The sequence below is a fragment of the Mastigoproctus giganteus genome, chromosome 10 (assembly GCF_048544385.1).
Source record: "Mastigoproctus giganteus isolate SK-2022 chromosome 10, ASM4854438v1, whole genome shotgun sequence".
In the NCBI taxonomy this organism is placed as follows: Eukaryota; Metazoa; Arthropoda; class Arachnida; order Uropygi; family Thelyphonidae; genus Mastigoproctus; species Mastigoproctus giganteus.
Window position 1 is genome coordinate 50,652,155 of NC_143584.1, and position 18,653 is coordinate 50,670,807.

Below are 18,653 nucleotides of genomic sequence, written 5' to 3' on the forward strand. Positions count from 1 at the left end.
CTCAGTCTGTTATTACCAAGAAGCCAGTATCACCGACTGATTATTAAATGTATTTTAAGAGTTTTTCATTCACAACCATATGTATATTCCGACACTGCTATACAAGTTTTACGCTGTTTCGATTTTTGTTTAATACTAATGAATTAATAGTAGTCCATTTAAAATATCATTAATATTATGTATTTTCGAAATACTTTTTTTTTGTGTAACTTTCAATCAGTGGATGTTTAGTTGGGCTGCATGGTGCTGATGCAAAAAGACATATTTAAATGGATTAACTAATCAATTAAACACACAAAACAAAAGCATCTGTTAAATAACCGCTGTGTATATTAAATGAATATAATGTTTATAAACAAGGTAGAGATAAATCACTCTAGATGTGTTAAATAGTGGAAATTTATTCAGTTCATAGAAATTCTCAATCTGTGCATGGATAAAGCTTGAACTAGCTATTTATTCCTAAAAAACATAACATGGTAAAGGATATAATTTATATAAAAGCATTGTATCTTAGATTAAGAGGGAACGTTTCTAAAGTTTAATCACTGTTAAAATATATATATTTTACTAAGTTTGAAACTAGGAAAGTGTGTTTTTTTTTTTTTTGTTTGCTATATAATCGAGGTACATATATGACAAGTGACCATTTTGCATCGGGTTAGGGCATCAATTTGAAGCATGTAAATATCAAGAATTAACTGAAGTTTAAACTCTGTCACACTTCATGTTGATTTTTTATCCCCATTTTTAATACATTTCAAAATATAGAATTATGCTGCATGAAAAATGTGTATAAATTGAATACAACAACATACTTTATTTTAGACTCAAAAAATATATTACAAGTGAAATGTAAATTTTGCTTATAATCAGTGTTTACTGCTCTCACTTTGAATTCAAAGTTTTTTCTTTCAAAACAAAATAAATATCATATTAGATGATGTGATTTTACAAATCCTTCTTAAGATAACTTAAAATAAAACAAGGCTGGAATACAAGATACATTTATTAAAAAATAACTGTGGGCAATTATAACCTCTCTTAAGTCAGTAACTAAATGTAAAACTTTATATATATTAATATTTTATTGGCAAGACTTTCTTTTAGAATAGCTTCAGTGTGACGACCCTGAACCAACCCTCGCTGATACTCTTGACCTGTTTCCTTTTATTGCTATGATTTTGGTGGGAAACTAAATTTCAGGCCCTAACCATAAATTAATCAGATTTAGGTCTGGACTATGTGGTCAGGTCAACAACATTATACTTTTTTCAGCAGCTTAGACCTCAATCCCTCAGTTGGATCAAAGTCTCATCTACACCCCTGCATCACTACTACATAGAGACAAGTATGTATATATATCCCAGAAATGTAAATAGAGTTTCAGAAAATTTACCTATAAATAATAAGAACTGGGAACATTAAATTAGCATACTCAGACATAACCTGTGAATAAGCAAAACCACAAACATTAAATCTGTGAATATCACTGCTTTTTCTATTAGCCATGATAGTACAGTGACATGTATGTCCAGGGACCTCCAGACAGTTGAAATATATATCCAAATACACAAAATTTTGTGTATATTTAATTTCATTCTTTGGATTTAGATCAGTTGTCATGGTGAAGTTTTCTGTTTTTCTGTCCCCACCCCCACTCAGTAAGACACAATTCAAGTTGAATAAATTACTTTTATATATAAAACATATTTGTAAAATAATAAGAGGAGTTCACCTCAATATAGTACGTAGAACATTTTCTACATACTATATTGAATTTTCATTCCTGTGATCACGACACACGGTCGAATAGCGCTGTCAGCTTCAGGAAGGAAAATAAAATCGTTTTGAATATTTTCATTAGATTCTTTTTAATTGTGTTAAATTGATTTTTAATTGTTTTAAATTGATTTGAATTGTGTTAAATTGGTTTTTAATTATTTATATTTTACTCTAATGTAAGTTGTCGATTTTTTCGTTTTAATTTCTGGAGAGTATCATACGGAAGTGTTCTATGTACTATATTGAGGTAAACTCCTTATTAGTTTACAAAATTAATATCAACGTAGAACGTATTGAGTATTACAGCTCTGATTCATACTATTTAATATAAAACATATATATATAAAAGTAATTGATATGTTTTTTTTTTTCATTTGCTAGAGTAGTGCTTGTATGAATTAGTTATAATTCTACTAAAAAAAAAATCAAAGTTTGTCATACTGTTTTACTGTAGTAATTGCGTTAATATTAATCTTTTTTAATATTAATATTGAGCTTTTTTTTTTTTTTCCTCCCTCTTTCTTTTTTTTTTTTTTTTTTTGGTAATTAGTGGAACAGTGAACTTTTAAAAATAAAATATATTCATATCATACTGGCAGTTAAAAAAATGTATACATATATATATTACAAAATAAAATATAAACACAGTGGGTACCACTTATTGTGATCACTTTGGGACACAGCTAAATTGATAAAAATAACAAAAAAAAATCAAGAATTCAGGTGTACAGTGTTGTTTACTGATGTAGATCAGAAATAAATAATTATTTATTCATTTCTGATCTACATCAGTAAACCATAAATAATTATTTATTTATTGCATATTAGCCTGTAGAACATGGCTAGGGGCTGATAATTTAGTACACAGGAAATAAAATAATGAATAAACAATATACATAGAAATATACATACATAAACAAGAAACAATGAATATGAATTAATATTCATCTATTGACAAAATAAGACAATTGCAGTATGGTACATTATGCACTGGGCTGTTAATTACTTGGTTGAAGGAGGCTGCTGTTTGTATTTCTTTTTCATCTGATTCCTGTATGCTTGAGAGTTGACAAAGACAAATATTTGGCAATCAATATTGTGAAGATTTTCGAGATGAAGGGGGTGCATTCCGAAGCATTTTGTCCATATACTTGAGTCTGGAGAGATTACTGTTGAATTGTCTCTGTTGTGAGCTGCAATTATTATGCTGGCTATATTTGGTGAATTGATTGCAGAAGTAACCAACTTTGCACAGAGCATGATTCCAGACTCGTTGATAATATGCTACAGAGGCTTTGTGTTTAAGTTGTTGTAAAACTGTTGTGTGGATATTGTATGGGGGAAAACCAAGTTTGCTATTGAGGCATCTTAGAGCCCAATACTCTAGTGCAAGGAATTTCTTAACAGTTGCTTGAGGGGCACCAGACCAGATTTCAGAAACATATGATAGTATGGGAAAGATGCAATTTTGAACATGAATTACATAAAAAGATAGAAGTAGACAAAAAGAAAACTTTAAAATCAAGAAATATAAAGTACTTTAATTTGATTATCTGCTATTTCTTGGAAAAAGTCATCAATAAAAATGAAACTGCCATAATGTTTCTGGAAATCCATACAAACCACTAAAAACAAATATATATATTAAAAGAAGAATTAAAAAAGGGTTAATGCTCTATGTAAAACAGTCAGATTGGAAAGTACAGAATACAGTGCTTTCTGTTTCAGAGTATTGACACCAACTGTATGAAGCAGCAGCAGTAACTGGGCACCCAACATGTCAGAGTTCAAGAACAAATTGCGATATTGTTTAATCACTTCCACTTTCCACTGCATATATAAAAACCACAATAAGGCAGAAAAGTGATAACATAAACCAAAGCACTGATTATAATAATTGTTATTTTTTCAATATATTAGTATGTCTGATCTGGACTTCATAAAAGTGAGAACATTATATGAATGATACATTATCCATGATCACAATAAGTGGTATGCACTATATATATATATATATATATATATATATATATATATTTGTAAAAGTATAAGAGAAGGTATACTTCTCTTATTCTCTTACAAATGTTGAAATCAACATAGAACATATTGAGCAGCACAGCTCTGGTTTATACTATCAAATATATGTAGATATATATTCTTAATCTAAGAGCAGTAAAAAAAGTTCCCAAGAGCAGATCCATTGTATTTTATATATTATGGATCTGCTCAACTTTTTCTGATTTTGCACCTGCCATTTTTGTATCTTCAGTATTCAGTATCTCATAACATGGCTGCATATGAAATTTTGTATTTGTTTTTTTATTTTATCAACAATAAAAATAACATTTCAAAATTGAAATATTATTTTGATATTGCAATACTTATTATTTTTAGGTATGTTTGCATATGTAAATGACCAAAAAAATCAGTTAAATCCACATTTAACAATTCAACTTCTAGTGGATAGATTTTCATGAAATTTTATCTTTTGTTCTTTTAGAAATATTTGTCCAATTCAAATTTTATTAAAGTCAGACATACAGAAATCTCACAATTATTATTATTATTATACATATTACACAAGTTATTCATATGCTGTATATTGTAGGTGAAACACTAGATATTATGTTTGTTGCTATGTATTTTCACAATCAAGCTCCTCTGCTCACATTAGCAAAAGTAGGCTCAATAAGCCAGAAAAAAAGAGTTAAAATTAATAATCAAATTCAACTTAGCACAAGCTGAACCAACATATTTTTGATTGCACTAAAGTTGAATTCTCATATTAATGCAGGGAAAAAAGTTTAAGTAGTAAAAACAAAATTTAATGTGAAAAGTAACAATAAATATATATTATACTATATTTCTGAATGTGTGGTATTGCTTATAAATAAAATATGTTCTCAGAATTGCGCTTTTTTTTTAACATTTTTAGTGCACATATTCCATAATTTTATTTAGCTATTATCTATTTTAAAGTATACATTACATTACATAACATAAAACAGAAATTACTACTTATATTTAATATACAGTAACAGCCACGTAAATTGCATCAATGTAAATTTTCTTCCCAAACGAGCATTGCAAATGAAGTAATTGCCCCTGTAGCCTCAAATTTGTTATACACTAATGTAAAATGATTATGCATTTGATTGATAAGAAAATAAATTAAAGAAAAACTATTTATACATTTATTTACAAATAATCACAGAAATGCACTGCAGGCCACATGAATCCCTTTTCATTGAGATCAATGTTTTAAATTAAAATTACGTAATAATAAATGGAAAAAATAATCAGCAGAAAACAAATATGGCTGTGGTAACAGTAGGTCTGTTATATTAGATATTACCATTTTGTTGACCTGTCACAAGCTTCAATTACTGCACCTGTCTGGCATGGAGTATTATTAGTGTTAGCAATAGCCACATGGTGCATGGAAGACCTATGGTTTATGGTGCACCAGCCAAAAAATAAAATAAAAATAAATAAATAAATAATAATAAAAAAAATAATAAAAAAAAATAAATAAGAGAAAAGGAAATAGATAACCTGTACGTTTTCCTCCTCCCATAGGTAATTATCCAGCTGACCTTTGAATTTCCCCAAACTGTCAGCCTCTACCACCCATGTCGGTAACTTATTCCGGTGATTTATAACTCACAGGCTAAAATAAAACTTCCTGCAATCCAGTCTAAACATCTCTCCCGGTAACTGGAAATTGTGGCTGTGGCATATCACCGCTTATTTCATGGGATCAGACATGAATAATGCTTACTTGCCATGCTATCTTGCTTGATGCCTTTTTAGCAGCAATTTTCTGTCCCATTACACTCCAGCAGTTTTGAATCAGATTGAAATTGCAACTCTTTCTTTGCCATGATAAGGATTGAATGTTGCAGTCCTGCATGAACTTCATCTTAAAAAAAAAACCTTGATAAAATATAGCCAGTCTTTGAAACAAGTTAAAAGTGGTATACTAGAAATTGCATTAAACGATTATGTAATGTTGTATTAACCTTATGTGCAGTGTGGCAAAGTCATGTTGGAAGGCACAATTTTCTGTTCCTTGAACAAGGTGTCCAATGACAGGCAGAAGAGTGTAGTAGTCACCATGAATAGTACCATTTAAAAAATGTATTCTGCTGACTCCTCTGCTCATTTTGCAACCCAAAACCATCTGGCCAAATGGAAAATTTACCATTATTTGAATACAGTCAAGGATGATAGGCTTCGTTAGATCTATGTCAATTGTAGCATTTACCATCCAATCTGTGGTATTCAAATTTGGATTCATCAGAGAATATTACACATTTCCATTGATTAATTGTCCAATTAGCATGTTCTTTATCCCGGGTTAGTCATTTTTTCTCATAGATTCTGCCAATAAGGGTTTCTTACAAGATCAATGTGCCTTCAGGCCACTCATCACAAGCAGCTCTATCACTTGCATTAACCTCATATGTTCCTTCCATGTGGATTTTAGGTCTGTGGAACTTGCATGACAATCACAGAGACATAGATTCTTCAAAACTCTGTCCTATGCTGCTGTACTTTTCCATTTCAGTCCAGTTCCAGATTTTCTTTTGACATCTGCTATATATTGACTAGAAAAGCCCTCCCTATCAGAACAGTAATTGTTCTATTCTTCCTTGGAGTTAACTGAGTGTATACCATACTGCTGCTGAATAGGAAGTGAAGACAGATAGCAGAAGCATGAAGATGCAATACCACTCTAATATTACAGAATGATGCTTTGTCATACTAGTTTTTCTGTACTATGCAACAATATCTTGACATAATTTTACCTATGGAGGGATTTGAGGAAATATTAAATTTTAAGAGGGTGATGCAATAACACAAAATTATCTGGTTGCCAATGTATGCAGTGCTATAGTCGTATCGTAAAATTAGCAGAAAGTGTACTCTGTGAATGTTACGTATGTAGAGAGTATACTGTGCTTATTAATTGAATTCCAGAGGGTATATGGTATATACCCTCCACTACAGCCCTGAATTCAAGGCCTTAAACCCTTCAGTTGGATCTCCTCGCAGATGCTTAGTCTCCAAACACTGCAGTTTGCAGAACTTAAGACTGTGTGTGTGCATATACATAAGAAAAGTCAACCAAATTTATTTCTATAAATAATGATAAATGAAAATAAATTTTCTGTTTATAATCCGGGACAACCTCACAGTCAGAGGAGTTCACAAGATACAGAAAATATGAAAAACAGCACCGTATTTAGCAGTTATGGGCTTGAACCCCGGTAACGTCACTCATAGCAAGTGTACTTATGCACCCTTGTGCATGAGCAATCAGCTATGGCGGCCCATAGTGACATTTATGCAAGAAAGTAAGCTTATACAGCATCAGCCAAAAAAAAAAAAAAAAAGTCAGTGCTTCCTATATCACTTTCCCACTCCCAATAAGAGTTTGTTAGTACATCTTTGAATAAATTCAAGGATGGAAGTTTGTTCTAAAAATCAACCACATGTTGACTGAAGGCAACTGCATATCTATCCTGCAACCATTCTTCCACAATATGAATTTATACTCCCGTGTGTGTGTGTTCTGAACAAGAGGAAGGAGTCCATGAACTTTGAGATAATTCAATCTATTCAAGGCCTTAAAGTCTCCAAACACTGCAGTTTGCAGAACTTAAGACTTTCCTGGTAAGAGTATCTTTTTGCTTCCTTTGCTAATCTTGTTGCTCTTATCTGCTCCCATTCCAGCAGATCTATATCCTTCCTAAAATGAGACTTCCAGACCTTTATTCATATATAGCCTTACCACTGCCTTATACAATGGGATAATCACCTTATCCCTGCTGGAAAAATTCCTGTATATCATTGGCAAAACACCATGAGCTCTCTTGACAGCCTGTTTGCCTTGCTCAGAGACAGTGCCAGATTTACATATGGGCTGAGCTGGCTGCATTCCGGGGCCTCAGCTTCCTGACAAAAAAAATTTACCATTAATTTTATTATATTTGTAATGATAAAAATCAGGGGCATTCCTAGGCCAAAATAATGTGCAATCACAAATCCAAAATTCAGGAACACACTGATGAGAGTGCCGAATGCACTCACACTTGAATTTTTGATTTTACTATCTAGGCCCAGTTGCTTAGTAACATTAAACACGTGACGATATGAGTCTATGACTGTATAACAGTTACACAAGTGCGTACTTACTGTTTAGTAAAGTTCTTGAAGGCTTTAAAGCTACTCAGAATCAAATGATAAAGTCAGCTATGAAGCAATACAAGTGTTCAGATCACTCTGTATCATTATAGCGTGTGTTTTGAGAACAAGTGAGGATTCTTTTATATCATTCTGAATCACAATAATATTTAATTTTGACTTTTTGTGAAAATAATAATGAGAAAGCGATATGAAAGTGGTGCTAGTAAACGAAAGCAACGAAAAAGAACAGAAGGAAATACTCAAGCGTTTAAAGCCAATCACATCATATGGCTTTGTACAGCAGGCAGAAACAGCCCTACATGATCCCTCAGATACATAACATTCGTGTTTACAAACAGAAGAAAATCAAGTAGACTACACTGAGCAGTCTGAAGAACAACCAATTTATATACAGAACACAGCCTCCCAAGAACTTCAAGGGGAACTGTTGTCAGTAACTACCACTAGAAGTACAGAAAATTCTGGAGAAAGTGACAATGAAGTGACAGGACCTACAGCCAAAGAATTAACACAAGGCACTGAAGGAACATGCCACGAGATAGTTACACTAAAAAAAGCAGTTCAAGCTCGTTACCGTCTTAAAGACTTGGAAAACAAAGCAAATGATCTCAGCAAAAACCCTAACATTGCAGAAACAAAAATACCAACTGTTCATGCTACTAGTGATTTCAGAGACAATGATGTAGGTTTATGGACCACATTGAATAATGAGGAAATATCATTCTGGATTGAGAAAGCTGACATTCTGTCAGCACTGGGGTGGACCTTTTACCAATTCAAAGCAAACATACAAAAACCAAGCCCAGTTCTGTTCAAAGAATTTATTCCATTCCACCAAAGTAAATGGAGAAACCTACCCTCGAGAATGGCTAGTGTATTCTCCTACAAAAGGAAAAGTCTACTGTTTTGTGTGCAAACTTTTCTCTAACCAAACTACCTCAACTACAGTTTTAGATTCTACTGGATTCGATGATTGGCATCACGCTTATCTTGTTCAAACCCACAGAAACTCTAAAAATCATATGAACTCTATGCTAACATACTTGACAAGAAAGCATGGTCAAACACTCACATGAAAACTCGAAGAGCAAATCAAAGCAGAATAGTATTACTGGAGTCACGTACTTCAGCGAGTTATTGCAGTGATTTCCCTTTTAGCAGAACGTGGCTTGGCATTTAGGATAGATGATGAAACATTTGGTTCACCAAACAATGGTAAATTTCTTGGATTGCTTGAATTAATTCCAAATTTGATCTCTTCCTGTGTGCTCACATAAATCAGTGTGGAGATAAAGGCTCTGGTCAGCCATCATATCCAAAATCATATATGAAGAGGTTATCCAGTTGATGGCTAATAAAGTTTGAGAATCAATACTGAGCGACATCAAACAAGCAGGTTAATTTAGTTTATCAATCGATTCAACCCCTGATGTTTCCCATGTTGATCAACGTACTGTCATTATTAGATATGTTTCTCCTAGTAATGGATTACCAGTTGAACACTTTGAGTTTTTTTGAACTGAAAGATCACACAGGTGATCTTTCAGTATGGCTGAGCTGATACTGAACTACTTCAGTGAACTTGAAATAGGTTTCAGTAAATGTAGAGGACAATCATATGACAATGCAGCCAATATGGCTGGAAAGTATAATGGTGTTCAACAAAAAATATTCTGGAAAGGAACAAGTTTGCAAAGTTTATTCCATGCGCTGGACATTCCTTAAATCTAGTTGGACGAACCACAGTTGACTCGTGCCTGGATGCAGTGAATTTTTTTGGCACAATAAATGAACTTTATTGTTTTTTCTCAGCTTCTACAAAAAGGATGGGCAGTGCTAAAAAATTTCTTGCCTCCTGAGTCAAAAGTTTCTAAACATTTATCAAACACAAGGTGGGAGGCTCACGCCAAAGCTACTGCAGCGATTAGCGAAAGTTATGCTAACATTGTTGAAGTCCTCAGTCATATTTACTGTGATGAAACTGAAAAAGGAGATACTAGATGACAGGCTGAAAATCTTCTGCAGAAAATGGAAGAATTTGAATTCATTTTCGTGCTTCACCTCTGGACACATTTGCTAGATCAATTTCATAAAGTTAACAAGGCACTCCAAAGTTTGCAAATTTCATTGAGCACATGTGCAAATATTTACAGCTCACTATTGCAGTTCGTATCAAACACTCGGGCTAATTTTGATGAAATTGAACAGCAAACAAAATTTACTCTACTGGATGTAGAGTACAAAACTGTCAAAAGAAGGCAGAGAGTACGAAAAAAACAAAACAATGATGGGACAGTACCCGAAGCCTTAGACGAACTTTCTCCAAGAGACAAGTTTAGGGTAAATTCATTTATCTCTGTCATCGATGCTCTTGAAGCCAACCTAGATAGAAGTGCAACAGTGTATAGGAGTGTAGCTGGCAATTTTTCATTTTTGGTGAACCTGCAAGCAACCAAGGAACAGATTCACAATGGCATCGATATGTTGATGCAAGAATATCCAAAGGATGTTGACCTTAGCCTAGTTGATGAACTCTTGCACTTCCACCTGTACGTCAAACAATCTCACCCTGAAAAAGAAAATTTCAGCCACCAAGATATGTATCAAATAATATTCCAGGAGAAGATTCGGACAGCTTTTCCAAATGTAGAAACAAATTTCAGATCGTTCCTGTGTTTAATGTTACTAACTGTACTACCGAAAGATCCTTTTCTAGACTAAAAAAGATAAAGAATTGTCTATGGTCAACAATGTCCCAAGATCGGTTGTCTGATCTAAGCATTCTCTGCATAGGAAAGGTTTCAGGCTTACGTAGCAAGGTCCCCAACGTCAAACAATCTCACCCTGAAAAAGAAAATTTCAGCCACCAAGATATGTATCAAATAATATTCCAGGAGAAAATTCGGACAGCTTTTCCAAATGTAGAAACAAATTTCAGATCGTTCCTGTGTTTAATGTTACTAACTGTACTACCGAAAGATCCTTTTCTAGACTAAAAAAGATAAAGAATTGTCTACGGTCAACAATGTCCCAAGATCGGTTGTCTGATCTAAGCATTCTCTGCATAGGAAAGGTTTCAGGCTTACGTAGCAAGGTCCCCCCCCCCCGGAAACTCGGGTTTTTCTTCCAGCCAAACAGGCAAATCGACCAGAGAACACACAATTTACAGACATATTACACAGTGCACGTCAGATGAATTTAATTATTCAGGTGGCCTTAAAATAATAGTTTGTTTTTTTCTGCATAGAAAATGATAAACTGCAACTTACTGATTTTAATGATATAATTAATAAGTTTGCATCCAAAAAGCTCGAAAGAAACTGTTCTGACTTTGTATATAGTGCAATGTTATAACATAGCTATGATTCTCCTATGAATGTCTTCATTAATTCCATACTTTTGTAAACTTATTAAAGGTTATAATTTTATAAACAATCTTTTTATCAATGCTAAAATTTCAGCAATGTTCTACTTTCATTGAGTAGATAAAGAATAGAATGAGGTATTGTTTTTCATGATCAGATGCTATTAATTTTTGGCCTCCCAAGGTCTCCTAGCCCAGGGCCTCCAGTTTCTTTAATCCAGCACTGCTCAGAGAACTTCATATCTGACTGCCCCAGGTCTTCTTCATTCTCCATATCCTGTGTGTGGTACCACTCAGTTGGTATGTTAATCTGAGATTACTGCAGCCCACACGATATATCTTGCATTTTGTCAATATTAAACTTCCACTTCTCAGCCCATCTACCTATTTTGTTTAGATCTTGTTGCAGTAGCAAACCCTGATTACTGTGATTAACCACCCTGCTAAACTTGTCATCTTGCAAACTTAGACATTAAGTCTAACATACCTTCATCTATATAATTAATAAATGTAGAAAACAAAAATGGGCCCAGCACTGAACACTGGGGAACTCCGATAATAACATTAATCCAAGAAGAGTAGCACCCACTGGTAACTACTGTCTTCTCACACTCAACTATCTCTTTATCCATAGAAGTAACTTGCCCTTTTCAACACAGCTCCAATTAATATAGGTCTTTTATGTGCAACAGTATCAAAAGCTTTTCTGAAATCTAGGTATATAATGTCAAAATTATTTTTTTCATCCAATTCCTTTTATACTGTGTCATAGTATCAAACCAGATTAGTCAGAAAAGATCAACCCTTAAATCTATGCTGTGAATGCAGTATAAATGCATTCCCTTTCAGATGGTCTTTTATCTGCAAACCAGAACTCCATTATTTTCATGGAGCAGAAGTCAAGCTCTTATAATTAATAAATATAATTAATTTCTGTAACTACATATCACCATTTGATCACCCTTTGGATAATGGATTTGTGAATTTGCACATCTCTAGCATATTGGGACCTCTGCTGAATCCAAGGATTCTGTCATAATTATGAGTAAAGATTTGCTTACTTCTTTTGCTGCCTCTTAATATAATTGAATAGCTTCAGTCTGCCCATGGTGATTTATTCATTTCTAGTTTCAACAGTTTCTCTTCCACTTTCCTCTCAGTTATAACAAAATCATTTGATTCTGTGCTAGAATTTGATGTACTTTTGGGTATCTCCATTCATAAAAAATTTCTGATGTGTGAATGTACACCGAGTGGACAGAAATCATGGGAATACCTACCTAGTAACTGGTAGGCCCGGCATTGAGTCCATAAGTTCATGAAAGTGTTCCACGGGTATTTCCATCCATGCTTGCTGCACCGCTGTCCATAATTCCATCGCATTCCTGGGTGGAGGATCCAAAGCTCCAACAGACCTTTCCACAGCATCCCAAAGATTCGCCACAGGGTTCATGTCCAGTGAACGGGGAGGCCATTCCATGGTGGTAAAATCTGCGGAATGCTCATTGAACCATGTTCTAGTCACCACAGCTCTGTGGGGAGGCACGCTGTCCTGCTGGAAGAGTCCATTGCCCTGTGGGTGCACAATGACCACAAAGGAATGCAGATGGTCTGCAAGGATGGACCATTCAGAGATGCATCTAAACATACCAGAGGTCTCTATGTGTGCCAATTGGACACACCCCAGACCATTACTGACCGTCCGCCTGCCCGAACAGTGACATGACGGTTGCATAGCTTTGTGCAGTTTCCGCCAGGTATGCACTCTCCCATCCACTCAAAATAACTGGAAACGGGACTCATCGGACCAGGAGCCCTGTCTCCAATCATCCAAGGTCCAATCCCAATGTTCTTTTGCCCAGTTGAGACAGGGTCCTGAGTTGTGGTGTTAGCAGTGGGACTCTGATGGATCAGCGGTTCCTATAACCTATTGTGGCTAATGATTGTCTAATGGTCTTGGTGGAGACGTTTCTGGCACCTCCCTCGTTGAAGTCGACGATTTGTGCCTCTGTTGCTCTCCGATTGGCTGAAACAATACGAGACAGACATTGATGGCCACTTTCATCCACCACCTTTCTCCGCCCACAGCGCTGTCCATGATGTTATTCCAGATACAATCGTGATAATGTTGAATAGGAATAGTGCAATTTCTGTGCCACCTCCACAATCGAGTGACCCATGTGTAGGGCACCCACTATCATCCTTCTTTCAAAGTCAGTTAACTCATGATGTTTATCCATACTGACATCGAATTACCATCTACGTGAATGCAGTGTACCTATATACCTGCCAAGCAGTGGGTTCATCCACTGGCGAGAGGGGTGACAGCGTCATGTTGCCTAGGAACCAGGTATCCCATGAATTCTGTCCTTTCAGTGTAGATGCAAAATGTTAATGATCATTTCAGGTTTCTGAAATGATCATTAACAGTAATATCATTCATATCTAATGAACCAATGTGATTCATCTCCTTCCTTGTAGTGTTAACATAAGTAGTAATAATAATGGCAAATGATGGAAGAAAGCAAGCCTATATAGCATCAGCCAGAAAGCTTGAAGGTAAAAAGTCTGTTACTTTTCTGTATCAGAGATGTCTTGTAATCCCCTTCATGACATGATTGCAGGCTAGTTTATACTTACTGTATTTTTCATATCCCCAATAATTTATATACATCCCATGTATTTTTTTTTTTTCTATGCCACTGGTCCCATCAGTTCATGAAACATCCATTTAGGTCTTGAACATTATTACTTATAATGCATCCCATTTAGAATTTGCAGTTGGTAATATCAACAATTGATCCCACTGAAGGGAATTGAAAAATTATCCACAAGCAATGTAGTCACCTTTACAAAACTCCTTACATTTACCCTTGACAGTAGTTATATCTATAAGTAGATCCCACAATAATATATTGTGATCACTGCCACTCAATGGTTTTTTAGCTGCAAATTTGTAATACATGATGAGTCACTGCTGATAATCATATCAAGAATATTGCTTTAACTTGTTGCCTCTCTAACATGCTAGTGCAGAAAACAGTCATTCAGTAAATCCAGAAAAGTCTTGCTACTGTGTGAGTGGCCAATCCCGAAGTTTCACTCAGTATCTGGAAAGTTAAAATCCACAATTATAATCTGTCTTCATAATTTTTTGTTACACTTGTCATGGTAAATGACCATTACAAGGGTAATGAAAAATTATGAAGACAGATAGTGGCCAATAATAGGTAGGTTGAGTCAGGTTGGTGTGACATAATTCTTATGTCATACCAACCTGACTCAACATTACAATGGCTACCTGCATTGACTGGGTGTACTGCCTTAAGCTCTGTGTGCTTCTTACCAACTCTATAAATTCCCCCCCCCCATCCATGATGAACAGGAAAGGAGTTATTTTGTCTTTTCCATACAAATTGTACTCACCATATTCAAATTCTGTGTCCTTTATGTCTAGCGACACTATGTCTAAGATATTCCTACAATATCTGTTTGTGACAACTTAAGCAATACTTTAAATTCATCAAATTTGTGTACCATACTCCTAAAATTACTGTACATGTAAGTATATATGCATTTGTTTTTACTCTTAATAGCCCTAACAACCTAGTCCATCAGTTTGTTTGTTCCATGAGAATCCTTGGCACCTTGCTTTCTAGGCTGCTGGATATCCCAATAGCAGCAGTGTAAGAGCACTCACACCTCTGCCTGCAGGTGCTGTTAATATATTGGCCTATGTATCCCCCCCCTGCTGGTAGTTTCCCCTCACTTACCTAATGCAGCCTTACTAGCATCAGCAAATATACTCACACCCCTTCTATTTGAGTACATCCCATCCCTCTAAAATAGTTTGTCCTCAGAAATCTCTTCAGGGCAGAAATGCATACACTAAAATTTAATCCTAACTTGTGACCTTTCTTAACATTGTCTTATACTTGTTAAGTATATTTTCAGATCTATTTTTAATATCATTAGTATCAGCAAAGACATCCTCTTTAACCTCATATCCCATTATAGATTTAAATTCACATTTAAATATTGCTTTGATTTGCAAGAGAACCATGATTCACAGTGCCAGTCGTGCTGAATATAGCACCTTTTTAATTAGAAGGTGACTTGAGTGACAAAAGGTTAGAAATTACTCATTTAAATTATGGATATATGTGATGCATGGCAACATAACAGATATGAGTATATGTGACAGATAACAGAAGAAGGCACCTCCGTAGCCAGGTGGGCAGGAGCAGCAGTGCGTAGCACATGCTTCTTGATTAGACTGGAGTTCGAGCCCGTGACCACCAAATACAGAGGATGCGGAAAGGTCAGGGAATGACCACCGCATATCCCCAGAGCATTATGGCCTTAGTTGCTAATGCTCCTAAAAACCAAATAACAAACAAACAGATAACAGAATAATGGCATTAAATAGTGGATGGATATCAAGGGGCCTACTGAACTTGTCGTTCAGCAGCTCAATATAGCAAATTATTGAACACTTTGATATTTGAGTGATAGGGTTCCCAGTCATTTCTAATAATATGAATGGGGGGAGGACCATTATAATACTGAATTTGATTGTGAGAGCTCCAGAATTTGCCGATATTGTGTTTAAAATATCTAACGAAGTGTCTTATTTTAAATGGAACTTTGACAGAAAGAAGAAAAGCAAGCTTTTGAAATATTTCCAAAAGTATGTATACAACTGTTATTTATATAACAATCACAAACTGCTCTAATATGCTCTAATAGTTCATTCCAAACAAGCAGAATTACTGCAGCTATAATTACATTTTATGTCAAACTTATTGATAGAAGCTTACTTGGTTTTGTCAAGTGAGTCAGCAAGAGAGATTGCACAAATATCTTTGTGAGTTAATGCAATGTCACTGATGCACTCCTGCCCACTTCTGCTTGGATTTAGCTCACACAGAAACAGTGTTGAGCTAGTTTTATGGGACCGAATTGAAAAAAAATGAAGAACATCATTAAATGTAGTTTGAGCTAACAAAATTTAAGCATTATTCCTACAAAGACACACTTTGACTACACGGTGGTTGAAGCTCAAGATATCAAGGAATTCAACATTTCAGTTATTAAAAGCCCTCTGCCCAGTTATCTTCCAATTTGTGAAACCAGCATAGATAGCAATTTTGATGCTTATGGCCAAATATCAGAAATTTGCCTTTGTTTCCAAAAATAAAATTATTATTAAATTATTATCAATAAAATAATAGTTTTTATATAAAAGCAACATGTTTTTATAATTGACTGTCATGTTTTAAAAATTAAATTATACATTAAATTATTCCAAGCCTCTAACTCCATTTAGTGCCTGCAAATAAATTGGCATGTGTGGCTGAGGCCATACCCTAATTATCCCTCTGAAGAACACAATGCATTCCTACAAAATAGTTTGTAAAGCAAAAGTTTATAAATTGAGTGATTTTCCCATAGTTATAATGAGAATTCCAAAAACTAAAATTGTCACTCCTAGAAGTGCACTACAAATGGGACACCCATAAGATTTGTCCTAAGAACAAAATTTAAAGCTTTTTTTAACAATAAAGATTTTAAAATAATATCTTTATTGTAATGAGGAGCCCGGATCTAGTTAGTTGGTCAACACCTCACAATGTGTTATAGATATCATAGAAAACATTATTAATAGCTTTGATAAATTAATCTAATTTCTTTTATTTATTCTGTTAATTTTAAAATTTTAAAAGCAATACAGAAATTAATAATAAGTGTCATTAACTTTCTGGACTAATGGATACAGTATTTTTATATCTATAGGCTATCAACATTATTTTTTACTTTAGAATATGCAATGCAAATTTTTTAAAATATAATCCACTGTTAGTAAAGTAATTAATCACAATATCAGTGTGAAGAGATATTAACAGATATTAATATGCACTCTTGATTGAAATGATGGCATAAATTATATTTTATCATATACATTGATCATTAGCAATTCAGAATTAAATTGATGCAACTTTTTCCCCGTTTTTTTTTTTTTTTTTTTTTTAACATCTGTTTTATTATATTATGGGAAATGGATGGATGCTATATTTATGGCAAACATTGCAGAGTTTATGGAAAAGATACACAGTCAAAGTTCTTTATAGTGACACTCCAGAAGAATGAGGAAAATTTTTTCAATATATCAATAGTTTATAAAATCAACAACAGAACAAAGAGAAGTTTGAACATTTAATGTAATTATGCTAATGTATAAACTGATTATAATAAATTATTAATATAGATAAATATAAATGTATAATGTAAATCAGATTATGTACTACAGTATTAAACAAGAAAATAAAACTTTGTATATTTTGCATTGGTTGTACGGTGTAGTAAGGTTAATTTTAAATTATGTATGTACAATAATTACTGTATATAGTAGTACATATGTACAATGTGTGTGTGTGTGTGTAGTAAACCCTCAAATTTACAGATTAATAGGGGGAAGGAGGTGTCTGTTATTGCCAAATGTCCATTAAATTAAACGGTGCGTGTGTTTTATTTGTGACCATTTGTGCCCCACATAATTGAAAATATAATATACAAAACAAATACAGTACATATATATATACAAAATGCTAAATATTAATACAAACATATACAAAATAACTGCATAGATGCAGTTATTTTGTATATGTTTGTATTAAAACACTGAAAGTTAAAGAATAAAAGAAAAACAAGTTAAAGTAAAAATTTACTTTGACTTTATTGGTTGATACTTACTAGAGGATAATTTAATGTGATTATTATTATTAGACATGTAGTACAAGGAAGCCTGAGGCTTATGCTGTACCAGGCAAGAGAGAAAGAGAGACAGAAGTAAAAGGGAATCACCAAGAAAGAGAAGAATGATGATATCCAGCTCAGGACCCTGGGTGTGCTAAGCCCATACTCACCACATGTGAGCTCCTGGGGTTTGTATAGTGGTGCCTCAAAAACTTAATTGAGAGTTAGAGCTAAGACACATTTGTTCACATAGCAGAGGCACATATGTAAAAATGCCTTGCTTTTACAGTCTTCATCATCAGCCATTTTCAATCCACTGCAGGATGAAGGCCTCTCCAGCAACTTTCCAGTTCATTCTGTTTTGAGCACTGGCCATCCATTTACTACTCAAAAACTCATGAATTTCATCTATCCATCTCCGCCTTTGTCTTCCAGGTTTTCTTCTAGCTCCTCTTGGGTACCATTCTGTTATTTTCTTAGTCCATCTGTCATCATGTCTTCGAGCTATGTGTCCTGCCCAAGACCATTTTAGTTC